Source organism: Meriones unguiculatus, chromosome 8 (assembly GCF_030254825.1).
Source record: "Meriones unguiculatus strain TT.TT164.6M chromosome 8, Bangor_MerUng_6.1, whole genome shotgun sequence".
Classification (NCBI taxonomy): Eukaryota; Metazoa; Chordata; class Mammalia; order Rodentia; family Muridae; genus Meriones; species Meriones unguiculatus.
This window is the reverse complement of record NC_083356.1, coordinates 114059925-114077905: the sequence shown is the minus strand read 5'-3', so window position 1 is coordinate 114077905 and position 17981 is coordinate 114059925.

Genomic DNA, 17981 nt, shown 5'->3' with positions numbered 1-17981 from the left:
GTGACTACAAAAATAATGCAACTCTGCCTTCTTCTACATGCCTACCCTAAAGAACCAGAAAGATGCACGCACAAATATTACAGCATTTCTTTTTTAAGGTAGATACAGAAAAACAAGGGAAGACTAGGGCGGTGGTTCCACGGACAGTGTGCTTGCTGTGCAATGATAAGGACCTGAGTTTGAATCCCCAGCACCCGTAAAGACAGAGATCTACATCTGTGCTCCTACACCATCTTTATTTCTTTTTCCGCTGCTGTAATAAAAGGCTCTAACAAAATCACTTTCAGGGGAGCAGGGTTTATTGTGTCTTACAGTTCAAGGGCACAGTGCATCATGGCAGAGAGGTCACTGCAAGAAGAACCTAAAGCAGATGATCACAACTCGGCCACAGTCAGAAAGTAAAAAGTGGTGAGTGCGGACAGGCTGTTCTCAGCCATCCTCCTTCTTTTACACAGTCCATGGCCTCAACCGAAGGTTTTGTTGGCCTGGTGTCGGTGTGGACTCCTGACAGTGAGACTCTTTTGCTTGCTTCTGGGGCCCTTTACCCCCCGCTGGATTGCTTTGTCCAGGTTTCCTGTGAGGTTTTGTGCCGGGTATAATTTTATCTTGTGCTGTGTTCCGGTGGTATACGTGGGAGGCCTCGTCTTTTCGGGGGGAAGACAGGAGCAGGCGTGGATCTGAGGGGGAGGACTGATGGTGCAGGGAGCTGGGAGAAGTGGAGGAAGGGGAGGATGTGGTTGAGATGTATTGTACGAGGAAAAAAAGAACGGTACCACTCACAGTGGGCAGGTCTTTCCACCACAATTGACATGATCAAGATAGTCCCCGTAGTCAGGCCCTGCCCAATCCTTTTCTTCCAGGTGATTCTAGATTCTGTGAGGTTGAGAACAGACATGATCGTCACACACAGCGAGATGGACGGCAGAGAGATAATTTTTACAAGTTCATGAGCAAGGTGGACCGACCTAAGCACCTGCAGAAAACAGGATAGCCCGCCTTGAAGTGTAGGGCAGGAAGAGACACCAGCATTGTCCACTGCTTTCCAAAGCATGGACACACCCACATTTCCACAGAAACATGCACACACATAGATTAGCATTTTAACATCATAGAGTAAAACCTTAAACACTAAGAACTTGAACACTTAAATAGGTTAAAAGTAGTCACCCATATCTAGCACAAATAAGGATAAAATGTTAGGGAAACTTTGTACACCACTGATGCTTAATAATTACTGCCCAAACTAAACACACATGGTCACACACACACACACACACATATGTACATACACACACATATATGCACACACTCGTTTTAAGTGAAACTGATTTTTTTTCCTTCCAATTTCCCTTAGGTCTAAGGATCTATAAATACTCCTATTACATTGGAGAGTAATTTAAGAATGACAAAGCTGAAGGCTTTATGAGAGCTAATGAGCCTATTTACCTTAAAATTTAATCTGTAATTTTTTTAAATTTTTTTTTCTTTTTTTTTTGCAGAAAAATTTCCTTGTCTCCCTAAGCAAATGCCTTTGCTAACGGTCATTAACTATAACTCTATACTAGTAGGCATATGCACATCTCTGTTTCAAGAATGGCTTTGGGTATTTCTTTACTAAAGAATATAAGTTGATGGGTTAGAGAGTTAGCTCAGCAGTTTACAGCACTTGCTGCTCTTCCAGATGACCGCAGTTGGGTTCCCAAAAAGCACACTGGGCAGCTGACAACCAATTTGTAACTACAATTCTAGGTGACCCTCTTCTGACCTCTACAAGCACCCACGTGTATGTGTCATATGTACACACAGACACACACACATATACACACCTACAAATAAAAGTAAAAATAAATGTTAAGAAAAATGACTATAATATGATTAGACACCACATATATTCCTCTCAAAACTAGATTCGGAAGTGTGTATTGGGAGATTCTTTGACCCATATCTATATACAGAAAATATGTGACTCAGGGTGTATATTACAGAGGACAAAACATGCTTTACTCTATTCTATCATGTCATGTCCTATAGTTCCAAAGTATTCAGTTCTGGGCACCAAAGGGTTCATGTGAAATTACTAATATTCCCGGCAACAGCAGATGCTGTTAATACCAAGGTGATTTAATTTTCTACACAAAGTATGTCCTGAAGGAATGTTCAAATGACTAGAAATGCAGGAAAGAAGCAACCCAAACTAAGAAAGCACCTGGTTGCTAGCTCATTGTACAAACGTACACACACACGCTCACACACACACACACACACACACACACCACTCATGAATCCCAAGAACCCTCATTATAAGATCATCTTCTATTTTATATCCACGAATGGTCCTTGGTTGGAGTATCAGTCTCAGAAAAGACCTCTGTGCCCAGATTTTTTGGTTCTGTTGCTCTCCTTGTGGAGCTCCTGCCCCTCCAGGTCTTACTATCTCCCACTTCTTTCATAAGACTTCCTGCACTCTGCCCAGAGTTTGGTTATGAGTCTCAGCATCTGCTTTGATACCCTGCTGGGTAGAGTCTTTCAGAGGCCCTCCGTGGTAGCTCAGCTCAGTATCCAAGTGGGCTTCCTAGTAAGGAGAACAGGGACTGTCTCTGATATGAACTCAGTGGCTGGCTCTTTGATCACCAACCCCTGAGGGGGGTGCAGCCTTACCAGGCCACAGAGGAAGACAATGCAGTTAGTCCTGATAATACCTAATAAGCTAGGGTCAGATGGACAGGGAGGAGGACCTCCCCTAGCAGTGGACTTGGAGAGGGGCATGGGAGGAGATGAGGGAAGGAGGGTGGGATTGGAAGGGAGGGAGGGAAGGGGCTACAATGAGTGAACAAACTGTAATTAATATAAAAAATAAAAATTAATGATAAAAAAGATAATCTTGTAGAGCTAGTGGCAGATCATCTCTGAGCCAATTCTGGACCCTTGTCTTCTACAGATGTGATAATATACAGGTTGAGTCATATCTATTGATGATTTCTTATGGTAAAATCATTTGATATCAAGGGTTTAAATAACTAACAAATGAGCAGTTCCTAACTATTTCTTTCCAGTCTCATTTTGTCTCTAAACTCTAGGCTCACATATATAACTTATATCTTACACACATTAATTTCCTCTCAAGCATTGTATTCCCCATCTCTTTTCTGTGTCAAGAAACATCAATTCCTTTTGTTTCAATAATGAGGTTCATAATAAAACCCCAGAAGTTCCCATTGCTCACCTATGCCGCTCCTCTGTTCCACAAATACAGCCTACCAACTGTGAAGACATCACTTCCGTCCTCATCACCATAACCTAAACTATCACCCGCTCTTACCTGCACTGTTGCAAGTCTCCTATTGAGATTCCTTCCTCTGCTGGCCTCCCCATACTTGTCTTCCCCAGACCTGGCAGCCAAAGGGGTTCTAAAGTAGGAATCAAATCACCTCATTCATCTGACCTTCCTCAGCACTCTGTTCGTTCCTTATCCTGTCCTTGCCCAGATCTCCTGTATGTCCACAGATGATCCTCTGTCTAAGGTCTTGTCTCTCCCTTTCATTGCCCTCAGTCATTGCCCTTGCTCTCCACAAGGGCCTTCACCTGATCATCAGGCAGTGGGATGGCACACTGCCATCTCAGGACATTCACTGTGCCCTTCCTGCCTAGAAGACTCTGTTTTCACAACTGTCTTCAAGGTTAAGGAAATTCTGCTCCATATGCATATCATACAATATAGTATCCAACCCTCCTGGATAAGCACGGAAGCTTGCTTCATGTGAACTAGGTTGGCAAGGTCACTGCCCAGTAAGTCTGTGATGGCATGAAAACTATCCCGTAGCTCCTGGAGAAGTCAAGGGTGGACAAATAGATGGGAAATACATCCCGGAAGTCTCTACTCATCCTACTTGGTCATATTTCAAGTTTTTTCTAGTTAAATTAACATCGGTGTGCACAAGAAAGCATTTGATTGACACTAAATAAACTCGGAACAAAACTGACACCATCAGAGACAACTGTCACAGACCAATCAGTGAGTTAATAATCCTAGAATTTACTGATGTACAATGTGGCTCATTTTCCTTACCTTCCCGTATAATATTTTATCTTCTTGTAAGCCACTAATGTTCAAGTTATTTTGCATTTTTTACTTTGTGTTCATTAATTTCAAATTCATACTTCAGATTTAAAATATGATAAAATTCATGCAAAATCACGAATATGCAAAACTTTCAATTTGTCTCTTATTCCATTCACAAGTTGAAAAAAGTGGGTTAGTGTATCTTCATTTTTATTGGCAACTTGACTGGAAACATGACTGAGGGGGAAAACCCATGCAGAGGGTGGGCTCTGCACTAAACAAGGAGAATACATGAAAAGAGCATCAGCAGTCACCTCTTTCTCCTTCTTGACAGTGGATGAAATGTGACTCCACTCCTCCCATGATGTGCTGGACTGTATCCCCTCAAACATTTCCTTAAGTTGTTTTTGTCAAGTACATTTTTGTCATAGCAACAATAAAGGTGTCTAGTAAAGTTTGTAAACTTTCAGAGTTTTCAATTTTTCTGCTTGAATAAATAAACATATATATTATTTACAATAGATACTATCCAGTGGCTGTTAATTTATCTTTCTTCTTGTAAAATATCCTATATGTTAGGTTCCTTTACACAAAAGTATAATAGAGCCCTCAGTGTTTTCAATGCTTATGTGATATCTCGTGGAGTGTGTTCTCTAAATATTACTCATTAGAATCTTTAATTTGTTCCTGATAAATGTTGATATCCACTCTACTTTTTCACTACTAAAGGCTATGTGTAAAAATCTCCAAAATTATGAAAACAGCAACAGTGTCCTCTACTATTTATGCCAATATCTTTGTCTATTGATTTTATTCTCCACTCAATAAAAACAGAACTTCTCAGGAAATTGAAGACAACAGAAATGGACAAAAAAGAAGGATAATTCCTTGATTCTTGGCTTAGGAAATGTAGATTAAGATGGGCCATCATGCTGGACCAGAAACTAGGACTGGGAGAAATCAAAACGAAATAGTTGCTAGCTCACAAGAGGTCTCATTTATGATCCTCGCAAGTACAGTTAGAGTATCACACAGAAAGATTATTTCTTAATATAAATTGTGGTGTCACTATTAGACACTTATAAGTATTTATACATATTATTTTATTGAGTAATATTAAATTTTATTATTACATTCTTATATTTAAAAAATAAATGAAAAAACAAAAGTAAAACAATCTACCAGACAATGTAAAATAGACTAAGAGATGTAAAGATATGGAAATTAGAACAATCACCATTTGTTAAACAACACTGAAAATTAATTTAGGGATGAGTCATTGTGGGTGATTGAAGTTAAGGAGTATCCAAATATCCCCGTAATACCAAAATCATATTCAGAAAATACTTTCGAATTATAAAGAGAAAAATGACATTTCGAGGAAAACCTGGCAAGCAGTGCTCTAACTAGCTGCTCAGATGTGATGGTGCACTTCAGCAGACAGAACTGCGGCCAATGATCCGTGGCATGGTGGACCCAGGAAGAGCTTACCAGGCTTCTGACGTGTTTCTGTGAACAGTGTCCATCATGAAAATAACTTAGGCAACACCAGGTTAATACAAATGGGGAGAATTCTACCTTGCTTCTTCCAAAACTGTCAGTGCCATAGCATCTACAGAAAGATGAAAAGGCCATTTCAAGATTGACCCAGAAGGACAGTAAGTTGAATACAACCATAGACTTTTTTTTTGCTATAAAGCACATTATTCATAACATTGACAAAATATGGAGAGTTCTCTTGACAGTAAGATTATCAGTTTTAATTTCTTAATTGTAACAAATATGTAAAAATTAACAATTCAAAAAATCCTAGATTTTAGTAAATACAAAATGATAAATTATAGAATAAAGAATTTTTTGTTAAAAAAAAGCAATATGTGTGGTGAAGAAAGTAAATGTGATTGAATACTAATACTTGGAGAATCTGATTGAAGGTGTACGCGGAGGTAACTAAAAAATTCCATCAATTTCAGATCATTCTAAAGCTGTTACCACAAGAGGAGGAATTGATGAATCAAAGATACACAGTTAAGATTTTGAAAGACACTATTTTCTCTTTTATCCTCATAAGCCATCAAGAATCACAAATGACGCGGGAGATGATGTGTTTCCTGACAGCTCAGTATCACCTCACACTGCTGCTTTTGAATGTGACTGTGATTATTTGAGAAATGATATTTCATCGTTGTTCAGATTTGTATTCTCTTGGTTCATAGGGGGGTTGAACACTGATTTACAAATGCGAGAGCCATTTAAATTTCATCCCCTTTCAATTACCTGTTCATATGCTTTGCTATTCCAAGCATTGTTGTTTTCTAAATAACTTACAAGAGGTATTGTCCTGAAGGCAGTCACCAATGTCACATTTGTTCTGATTATTGTTTTCAGCAGCCTGGGTTTCATCTTTGACTTTTGTTACACTTTATACTTTTACAGAATCAAATAAGTTTTCGGTGTGGGTCAGGAGTCCATGTTATCCCTAAATGTGGCCCCTCCCATTACCCAAGAATGTAAAAGCTTTTCTTATGGTTTTCCTCTCCCCCAAAAAACTTGGATTGCCTAACGCAGAACATTTAATTCTACCAAAGCTCCTCTGTTTCCAAGATACTTGAGAACACCTCTTCTTGGTGAGTGATGAGATTACCCTGTTGAAAACTTCAATTAAAGGTGTTGTGCTGAATTATGGCAAATTAAAAATAACTGGTAAGGCAAATGCTTGGCACAGTATAGGTTTCAAACACTTACGTTACACAGTAGTTCAGTGCCGCTAGCTAGCTGAAGACGTGTGAATGATGTGAAACCCAAGAACAGGTCTGTAGAATCTTTCCCCATCCTGGTTCTCCTCTCTCAGATGACAGTAAGTACAAAAAAAGATGTTGTCACCTTCCCAAATGAGCTAGCTTTTCCTAGAAGTAACATCTTAGACTAGATCTAGAGGAAAACCCGGTTGCTTCCATCAGAGGTGGGACTGCAAGCATGTGGCCCCCTCTGGTCATTCAGAGTGTGTGTGCCTGTGGGGTGTCCTCCTCTGTAAGGCCCCTGTCACTCCTTGTTTGTCCATATTGGACAGCGGTGTCACCTTATAACCATTTATCTCCTTCAAGGTGATTCACTCGTTTTCAGCTAAGATTATTCTAGAAAATGCCATTGCCTCTGTCCCGTAGATCTTGCTATTTTTATTGCTACAGAATATTATCATCTATTTTTGCTAATAATCCATCTCTCCAGGAAAAAATGTATTAATGTTTTCATGCTGGGTAAAAGCTTCAGTTTAGAATTGAGGAATGCAGACATAAGGCTGCTGAAAATAAACAATCAACCCCGAGAAAAGGGGATGGCAAACCTAACACCACATTGTACATAGAATATTTTAAAAGAAAAATGTTTAAGCACTCAATCACATGCAAACTGACACCCTTGGATCATAGAATATTGGTTAAGAGAGATACTCCGGGCTCAGCCATTGTCAGATGAGCAGTATTGGCTGTAACTCCTGTTTTGTCTGTAAAGTAAAAATAATAACATTACTAAATCCTACTGTTATTTTTTTTTTAACATAAAGTCCTGGGGACAAGCTGAATGCTCCTAGGCACAGCTTAAGAACTCAGGAGGTATTAGTCACCAGTGTCACTACATCAAATAACAAGATTCTAAAACAACATAGCATCTTTAGTTCTGGATGGCATCAGTTGTAATGCACAGATGCCCTTGACCTGAGTATTGAAAGATGATGGTGGTAGCAAAGGCTTATTCCTGTTATAACAACAAAATCTGTGCAACAGCTCTGTAGTAGACTTCACTCAATGTGCAGCTCTCTATGAGTCAAGCCACTCCACAAAGGTTGTCCTACATTCAAAGAATTCACGAAGTCAGATGATTTCTGAATTACGTGTGTAAAGAGGTTTCAGGTAGGCCTGCTGTAATTACGGATTTCTCTCTCATGTCTTTTGTCATTTTTGAGTAACTGTGCAAAAGGTGGCTTCCTACCTTGCCCTTGAGTCAGACCTTGGACAGTTCTGGATAGGGCCCCTAAATCCCCATCCCATGATTCTCTAATTCCTCTTCTCTTCTTCCCCAGTCCAATCCCCACCTCCATTCCACACTTCCTCATACCCTTGCTATTCAAGGTATGACAATACTCACCACATACAGATTCATGTATATGCTCAGGGACAGTCCCACTTCAGCAAATCTAACATGTGATAACTACTGAACTGCTCCAACGAAGGATGCTCTAACGAAGAACTAAAACGATATAGTCGAAGATATATTGATGTGTAATTAAAACACAATGAAATGCACAGATTTATAAAAGCATTGTTCGATTTTAATGCGTGCATCTGTGTCACCCATGAATTCAAAAAGTTCCCAGTGCCTCTTCTACTGATCAATCTCTCCCTCCCAGAACAATTCTGAGTTCTGTCTTTGTGGAATAACTTTGCAAGTCTGGAACTTCACTTACATGGAAACAATAAAATATGTGCCTTTACCACCTTCTTTCACCCTGTATCTCTTAAAAATATATTTATGTTGTTATTTTTATTTATAGCTTAGTGATACTTTGCCTTATCAATATGGCAATAGTCAATTCACTCTCCTAGTGGTTGGCAGGGACTCTGGCATTCTTCAGTTTTATTGTTTTGTGAGTTTAGAAACATTAGTCAATCTTTTGTTCAGTCTCCTCGTTTATGTTTTCATTTCTCTTGGTTAAACAGAAAACATCCAATATTGGACAAAAGAATGATGCATTTTTTTCTTCATAAGAAACTGCCAAGCTATTTTTCAAATTTGTTTTACATTTTTTCCCCAATACCAGAATGGGAATTTTGAAGTTTCTTTTCTTTTTTTTTTTTTTTTTATCAGTTACATTTTATTAACTCTGTATCCCAGCCATGTCCCGATCCCGATCCCTCATTCCCTCCCAGTCCCTCCCTCCCTCCCTCCCTCATCTCCACCGTGCCCCTTTCCAAGTCCACTGATAGGGGGGACCTCCTCCCCATTCATCTGATCCTGTTTTATCAGGTATCTTCAGGACTGGCTGCAAAGCCCTCCTCTGTGGCCTAACAGGACTGCTCCTCCCTTCAGGGGTGGGGAGACCAAAGAGCCAGTCATTGAGTTCCTGTTAGAAATAGTCCCTGTTCCCCTCACTTTGGGAAACCAATTGGTTACTGAGCTACCACAGGCTACATCTGAGTGGAGGTTCTAGGTTATATCCATACATGGTCCTTGGTTGAATGTCAGTCTCAGAAAAGACCCTGTGCCCAGATATATTTGGTCCTTGTGGAGCTCCTATCCTTTCCCCATCAGACTAACTCCCCTTCTTACTTATGATTCCCTGTACTCTGCCAAAGGGTTGGTCATGAGTCTTTGCTTTGAAAACACTGCTAGTTAGAGTCTTTCAGATGCGCTCAGTAGACTCCTGTCATACGTTCAATGCACATCCCATCTGTCTTTCTAAATGAAGATTGATCATCTTACCCCATGTCCGCTCAATTGATTATCTTTTTTAGGTGTATAGATTTCATTATGTTTATCATATCTTATAGGTCTATATAAGTGAGTATATCCCATGTTTGTCTTTCTCCTTCTGGGATATTTCACTCAGAATGATCTTTTCTAGATCCCACCATTTGCCTGCAAATTTCATGATTTCCTCCTTTTTGATTGCTGAGTAGTATTCCATTGTATAAAAATACCACAATTTCTGTACCCATTCCACCGTTGATGGACATCTGGGTTGTTTCCAGGTTCTGGCTATTACAAATAGAGCTGCTATAAACATGGTTGAGCAAGTGTCCTTTTTGTGTACTTGAACAAACTTTGGGTATATACCTAGCAGTGGTATAGCTGGGTCTGGAGGAAGCACTATTCCTATTTGTCTTAGAAAGCGCCAGATAGCTTTCCAGAGTGGTTGTACCAGTTTACATTCCCACCAGCAGTGGAGCAGGGTTCCCCTTTCTCCACAACCTCTCCAGCATGGGTTATCGCTTGAGTTTTTCATCTTGGCCATTCTGATGGGTGTAAGGTGATATCTCAGGGTCGTTTTGATTTGCATTTCCCTGATGGCTAATGAGGATGAGCATTTCTTTAAGTGTTTTTCTGCCATTCGATATTCCTCTGTTGAGAATTCTCTGTTTAGCTCTGTTCCCCATTTTTTAATTGGGTTACTTGGTTTGCTGCTTTTCAGCTTCTTTAGTTCTTTATATATACTGGATATTAGTCCTCTGTCAGATAAAGGGTTAGTGAAGATTCTTTCCCAATCTGTAGGCAGTCGTTTTGTTTTGATGACGGTATCCTTTGCTTTACAGAAACTTTTCAGTTTCATGAGGTCCCATTTATTGATTGTTGCTCTTAGAGCCTGTGCTGTTGGTGTTCTGTTCAGGAAGTTGTCTCCTGTGCCAATGAGTTCTAGGCTGCTCCCCACTTTTATTTCCAATTGATTTAGGGTATCTGGTTTTATGTTGAGGTCCTTGATCCACTTTGACTTTAGTTTTGTGCAGGGTGATAAATATGGATCTATTTTCATTTTTCTGCATGTAGACATCCAGTTGGTCCAGCACCATTTGTTGAAGATGCTGTCTTTTTTCCATTGAATGGAATTGGCTTCTTTGTCGAATATCGAGTATTCATAGACATAGTAAAGGCAATATATAGCAAGCCTATAGATAACATCAAACTCAATGGAGAGAAACTTAAATCAATCCCACTGAAATCAGGGACAAGACAAGGCTGTCCATTGTCCCCATATCTCTTCAACATAGTACTTGAAGTCCTAGCCAGAGCAATAAGACAACTAAAGGAGATCAAGGGGATACAAATCGGAAAGGAAGAGGTCAAAGTGTCACTATTTGCAGATGATTTGATAGTATACATGAGCGACCCCAAAAATTCAAGCAGAGAACTCCTTCAGCTGATAAACACCTTCAGCAAAGTGGCAGGATACAAAATCAACTCAAAAAAATCAGAAGCCCTCCTATATACCAAAGACAAAAAGGCTGAGAAAGAAATCAGGGAAACAACACCCTTCACAATAGCCACTAATAACATAAAGTACCTTGGTGTGACCCTAACCAAGCAAGTGAAAGACCTGTTTGAGAAAAACTTCAAGTCTCTGAAGAAAGAAATCGAAGAAGATATCAGAAGATGGAAAGATCTCCCGTGCTCATGGATTGGTAGGATTAACATTGTGAAAATGGCCATACTGCCAAAAGCAATCTACAGATTCAATGCAATTCCCATCAAAATACCAACTCAATTCTTTACAGACCTTGAAAAAAAGATTCTCAGCTTCATATGGAGAAACAAAAAACCCAGAATCTCCAAAACGATCCTGTACAACAACAGATCATCTGGAGGTATCTCCATTCCTGATCTCAAGCTGTACTACAGGGCAACAGTAATAAAAACTGCATGGTACTGGCATAGAAACAGAAAGGAGGATCAATGGAACCGCATAGAAGACCCAGAAATAAATCCACACACCTATGAATTTTGAAGTTTCACATCCTTGACTGGTGACAAAAGCTTTTCTATTTTCAACTCCCTGATTTGTGGCTGGAATACCCTCGTTGTGGTTCTAATTTGTATTTCTGGTGGTAGATATTTTGATGCTTTTGTTAGACCATTGACAATGAATATATTTTTCTTTTGTCCATTTTAACCTGTAATTGTACATTACAATTACTAATTTCGTTTTGTGATTTGTGCATTTTGTGTTCCAGATAGGAAATCTTAATACTACCCAAGGTTGAAAAGCTGCCTCACCATGACTCCTAAAGCCTTATATGAGCAGCTTTGACATTGGAAACCAAGTGCCCTCAGACCTGCTGTCGATAATAATACGGCATCAGACCCAGTACACAATTTTTACCTTTTCTCCATATAAGTATCCAAATGTTCCCACAATGTTGGCTATAAATTTTCCTTCACAATAGAATCGCTCTGATAATTTGATGACAAATCATTTGTCCAAAACTGGTGTATTTTCAGGATCTTTTTTCTACACTATTGATCTGTCTGTCTGCATTTGAACCATACCGTTTGGATCACTGTGTTTTACCTAAGTCTTGAAATTAAGCAGTGCTAACATTCCCTTTTCTTGTGTTATTTTGGTTGTTGTGCTTCTTCCTGTTTTTCATGTCAGTTTCTAAAATGACTTGTCAGTTTCTGTGGATCTCATGTGGTTGTCTTTGTTGAGATAGAACTGGCTCTAGAGCTCTAAGTAGGAAGCATTTCATCTTTCATCAGGTTTCCCTGCAGAGAACAAGGCACCTGTATTTGGTTTTGTCCATTTACATTAGCTGTCCTCAGCCACATTTAGCTGTTTTTCCTGTACCAGTCCTTCTGTGAATTCATTTCTAGGAATTTTATCTTTCTAGGATGCTAATGCAAACGATTCTTTTTGTAAGGTTTCTTTTTCAATTGTATATTGTTAGCATAGAGACAAAGTAGCTGCCTTTTATATCCTGTCTTGAGATTCTCAACAGATTAAACTAACTACCTATAGTATGTTTTGGAACTATTTTAGGATTTTTCCGTATACAATTACATGACATGGAATAAGGTTTTTCCCTTCCAACCTTACCTCTTTGTTCTTCATTAAATTGTTTAGAATATCTTCCTACAACGATGCTGATCAGAACAGGTAGTGATAGGGGTCCTAACATTTCAACACTAAGCAATTATCTTCTCCTGCGTGTACACTATCTGTTGTTACAAACAGGTTCATATACGTCTAATTCTAGCTCTGTAATTCTTGAAATCATTATGGGGTTTCCTCCTTAGTTGGTCACAAGGAAATCTGAGCTGTTTATTATTTATTGTTATTTATGACGAAGCTGGAGATGAAACCTGTATTGCTAGACCAGCATTCTGTCCCTGAGCTATACCCTCTGCACATAGAGATTTTTGATACTGGAACTGATCTTGCTGGGCATCCCAGTGCATGCTGGTAGTCCCGTCACCCTGAAGGTGGAGGCAAGGGAAGCTCACACAGGCTGCGTACTGAGATCCTGTCTCTACAAAACAAAACAGTCTCTTGCAACAATGTTCTAAATGTAAGGTGATTGGGATATGACATGGTTTTAATATATTACTCAATTTGATGTGCCAATATTTTGCTAAGATTGTTTGTGTCTCTGATTAGGAGCTAAAATAGGTCTGCAAATTTTCTTTGTAATAATATTGTCTAGTTTGGGTAATAGCATTATGGTGATCTCATAAAATTAATTGTGACTTGCATGTTCACCTCTCCTGAAGGAGTTTCTGTAAGTCCAATCTTACTTCTTAATTAAATATCTGATAGAACTCACCTGTGGAGCCATCTGGACTCCACAGGGCAGAATGTTTTTATTAAAAACTCAATCTCTGCTACAGTATGGGGAGTATCCAATTTCTATTGCTGAGTGGGAAATTATCTCAGAAATGTAGCAGCTTAAAAGAACAAACATGCACAGCCTCCTAATTTCTGTGAGTGGGAATCTTGTAGCAGCTTACCAGGTGCTGGATATCTTTAGCTCAGAGCGTCTCAGGAGGTTGCAGCCAAGCTGTCAGCAGAGGCTACAGTTCTTTAAAAGCTAACCTTGAAAGGAATCCATCTGAAGCTCATTCACACTGAACTTGGCAGGTCTTAACACCTTGCTAGTTGCTGACTGAAAACTTTACTTCCTCTCCCATAAGGGATTGTCTTATAATCCGGCAAGTGGCACCCAACAGAGTAGAGGAGGGAGGGAGGGAGAGAGAGAGGACAACAGAAACCTCAATGCCACCCCTAACAGACTTTCCAAAGTAGCATACCACATTTCCTGCTGTACTGTTCTGATCACACAGATGAACCCTTGCGACAAAGGAAAGGACAACAGGAAGGTGTGAATCTCACCATTTCTTAAGATGCAAACAACACAACGCAACATGAGGCAGTAGACAAAGTTGGGGCAAACTTTGCTGAGCAAAGAAACAAAGTACTGACACCAGCAACAGCGCCATGTGTGTTACAGTGTGATGTCTCTTGCTACTGACAATCAAAGGCTCCCAGGCAGGGAGTACAGGCTGGCCAGAGCAGTCCCAGAGTGGTCATTGAATGGCAAGTGTGGAATGGCTCAGAATCCTAAAACCAACCATGTTGTTTGTCCTAAGCTTCTGCCTTCAGACATTTATCCTAAGGAAAACACCTGCGTGAGAGAGTTATGTAAGAAAACTCTTCACCTTGTGATATAGAAAAAGAAAAAAGAAAAAAAAACATCTTACATTCCCTAATGTTGAGCTCTCTTGAGACCAGCACATAGCACAGCACTTGTGTAACATATCTGAAGTCCTGGGCTGGATCCCCAGAACTACAAAAAGATGAAAAAGAGAAAACTGTTCCATGAGATGGGTATTTTGTGTCCATCAAATTTCATTGGTGTGGAAAGATGTTTAATATTGGTTTTAGGTAAATTGGAAAAAGTTACACGGTAACTTTTGAGGATAAAATCTGTTCAAGTAAAATAAACAAAAGTAAAAATATTGACAGACATTGGGGAGTGGGCATAAGGCTTAACTCAGGCAAGAGATTGAAAGTGGGTCGTACTGGGAAGTCCTTAGAGCCCGATGACGTCATTGCACGGGCACCTCCAGCCAGTCCAGAGTGCCCCCCGAGTCACTTCCACACCATATGGGGACAGATATGCCCATGCCTCTCTATACACCTCGGTCCTTACTAGTTTCATTCTGTGGCGATGGGGCTGAACTACGAGAAAATACAGAAAGAAAAAGGGGACAAACTGATGGAAAAAGAGGAAAATTAAGCTCTCCTTCATTTTGTTTTTTTAGGATAGCTATGGGGACTGGGAAGGTGACCCAGGAGACAAGAGTGCCGTGCTATCCAGAGGTAGAGAGCTGGCCTAACTCCCCTGGCCCCTTTACAAGGCCAGGTACTGGCGGATATGCCTAGGGTTCCAGGGCTGTGGGTGGAGCAGTAGAGGCAGGAAGGTCATTGGGCTTGCTGGTTTCTAGTCTAGCTCCAGGTTGTATGAGGTGGCCTGTCCCACAGAAAAAGGTGCAGCGTTATAGCGAAGGACACATGTGTGATTATCACACACACACACACACACACACACACACAAACGTGCGTGCGTGTGGGCTCTGCGGGAAATTAAGAAACTTTTAAACCAGCCTTGACATAAAATGGAACTCCTACTGTCTTCAATAGGTTAATACGTCACCTGCAGAAACAGTAAAGGAAATGCTTTACAGTCAAGAGTGTAAATTGCAAAAAGGCATGTTTTTCCCCATAGAAGAAACACAGCATGTTAACAGCTCAGGATGGATAAAAGTGAAATGAGATTGTTTGTGAGGTAGAGACTGCAGTGAGAAGCAATCATGCAGAGCAGTTAGGCGTCAGCCTGCGAGAGGCAAGTCATTCCCCAGAAAAACAGACAGACCCAAACGACAATTAAGTTCCTTAGTTTGGTAGGTAGCTAATTGAGAATCCTCGGCTCTATCTTATTTACTAATACCATAACTTGGTTTTCATAAATAATAGCCTTCTAATACAATTGAGCAAATGTTCAAAAGAGAGGATGGGGAAAGCTTTATTTATAATTTTCACTACCAAAAAATATTAGCTTCTGATCTTCCTGTGACTCCAAATAATCCAAAACCAATATTTCACATAAAAAGAGGCTATCTGGAGAGGACAGGAACTCCACAAGGAGAGCAACAGAACAAGAAAATTTGAACACAGGGAACTTCACAGAGACTCATACTCCAACCAAGGACTATTCATAGAGATAACCTAGAACCCCTGCACAGATGTAGCCCATGGCAGTTCAGTGTCCAAGTGGGTTACATAGTAATGGGAACAGGGACTGTCTCTGACATGAACTGATTGGTCTGCTCTTTGATCACCTCCCCCTGAGGGGGGAGCAGCCTTACCAGGCCACAGGAGATGATAATGCAGCCACTTCTGATGAGAACTGATAGTCTAAGATCAGAAAGAAAGAGAGGAAGACCTCCCCTATCAGTGGACTTGGGGAGGGGCATGCATGCAGAAAGGGGAGGAAGGGAGGGGAGGAGGGAGGGGCTTATGGGGATACAAAATGAATAAAGTGTAATTAATAATAATAATAAAAGGAAAAAAAGAGGCTATCAGGAAAAACAGTTCCCTCTTGAGAAAGAGAATTCCTCTAAATAACACAGAAAAAAAAAAGGATTTCCCACGAATACAATTTAAAACATTACACAATGTAACAAAAAAAAGGAAAATACTGTTTCTATCAACATGGGACTTTTAAGCAAGCATGACAATGTAAATACTGAGAGAAACAGCAATACATTTCTAAATGTTCAAATTCAGCCAATGGAGCGAAAAAGACACTGTTTATTCCTTTAAATAACAAATGTCTGTATTTGCTGCTTTCTTCCCTGGTTAAGCAGACACTATCAGGTGATACTTTTACTCACAGAATTGTGACATGCTCAATTAAAGAGTCTTAGGAACTCTTCTGGTCACCAGTGGACACTCAAGCACAGCAGGTGTCCCCAGTGTCTAGTGAGGCACAGGCCACATAAGCAATCTGTAGGTGTGGTTTGAGTAGCAGGCTTCATTTGCGGCTTTTCTGTTTTGTTTTGTTTTTTAACTTCCAGACTCTTAAGATACTTTTTATCCTGATTCTAAGTTTGCTGCTTTTGCTCTGTTGCTGTCTTTCCCCCCTGGCTTGTTAAAATAAAATTGAACTTTTAAAATATAGAGTTAAGCTATGCAATGTGCTGTGAGTGTGCATTACAAAACAATTAAAGTCAAACTCAGCAGCTTCTCTATTGCTTCATTTGTCTGTCTGCGGAGGGCCCTTATGACCTGCTTTCAGCAGCCTTAGGGTATATTAAATTTATATATATAGCTTTCAAAAATGTTCACCATTTATACATTATGCTAAATGAAATAAACACAGAAATACAAGTATGGCATGATGTTACTTATATGTGGAATCAAAGTTAAACACATGGAACCAGAGGTTAAAATGAGTTTTTTAGGGGCCAGTGGGTTTAGAAAGGCTCACCCAAGATTTTGTTGTTTTGTTTTCAATATAATGCTGTCTCAGTTGTTGCTTCTGTTGCTGTGATGAAACACCATCGCTGAGGAAGAAATGGGTTTATTTTGCTCACAGTTTCAGATCACAGTCCATCGTGGAAGGAAGTCAGGGTCGGAATGCCAGGCAGGAACCTGGGAGCAGGAACTGAGCGGAAGTCATGGCGGACCGCTGCTTGCTGCACTGTCCCTGCAGCTCACCCAGCCTGCTTCCTTACACATCCCAGGACCACCAGTCCAGGAGTGGCACCATCCCGGTGGGTTGGGTCCTCGCGCGTTATCACTAAGAAAATTCCCTACAGGCCTCCCTACAGGCCAGTCTGATAGAAGCATTTCCCAGCTGAGAGTCGTCTTCCCAAATGATGCTAGCTTGAGTCTTTGACATGAAACTCACAAGGACAGATACCGTTAGTGTTCACAGCAGCAAATATACTGAGGTGTCCCACCCTCCAGCATTGAGGCTCCAACCTAGCATCCCACTGGCAAAAACAGGTACGTTGCCCAGCACAAACTGAAGGAATAACAACCAGATTCCTTTTTTTTTGATGGAAAGAACTATAAAAGGCATACAGCTTTTGCTTGCAATTTACCAGGCATGGCTAGACTTCATCCATCTTCTATGTTTTCTGTTCTGAGTGTAGTTTGTATCGCCAATGAATCTTACTGCTTTTTGTATCTGTGTGTTTTTACCCATATTTGTTCCCTGTCATCCTATTCCATATTATGAAAGTCATGCTCATTTCTTTTTTTGAAAAATAAAAAATAAAAACCCTACCTAGCTTCATATTCTTTCCTATTGTACCATAAAACTGATTTCATCTGGGGTGGATTTGTGTGGTTCTGTGGTTTGATTGT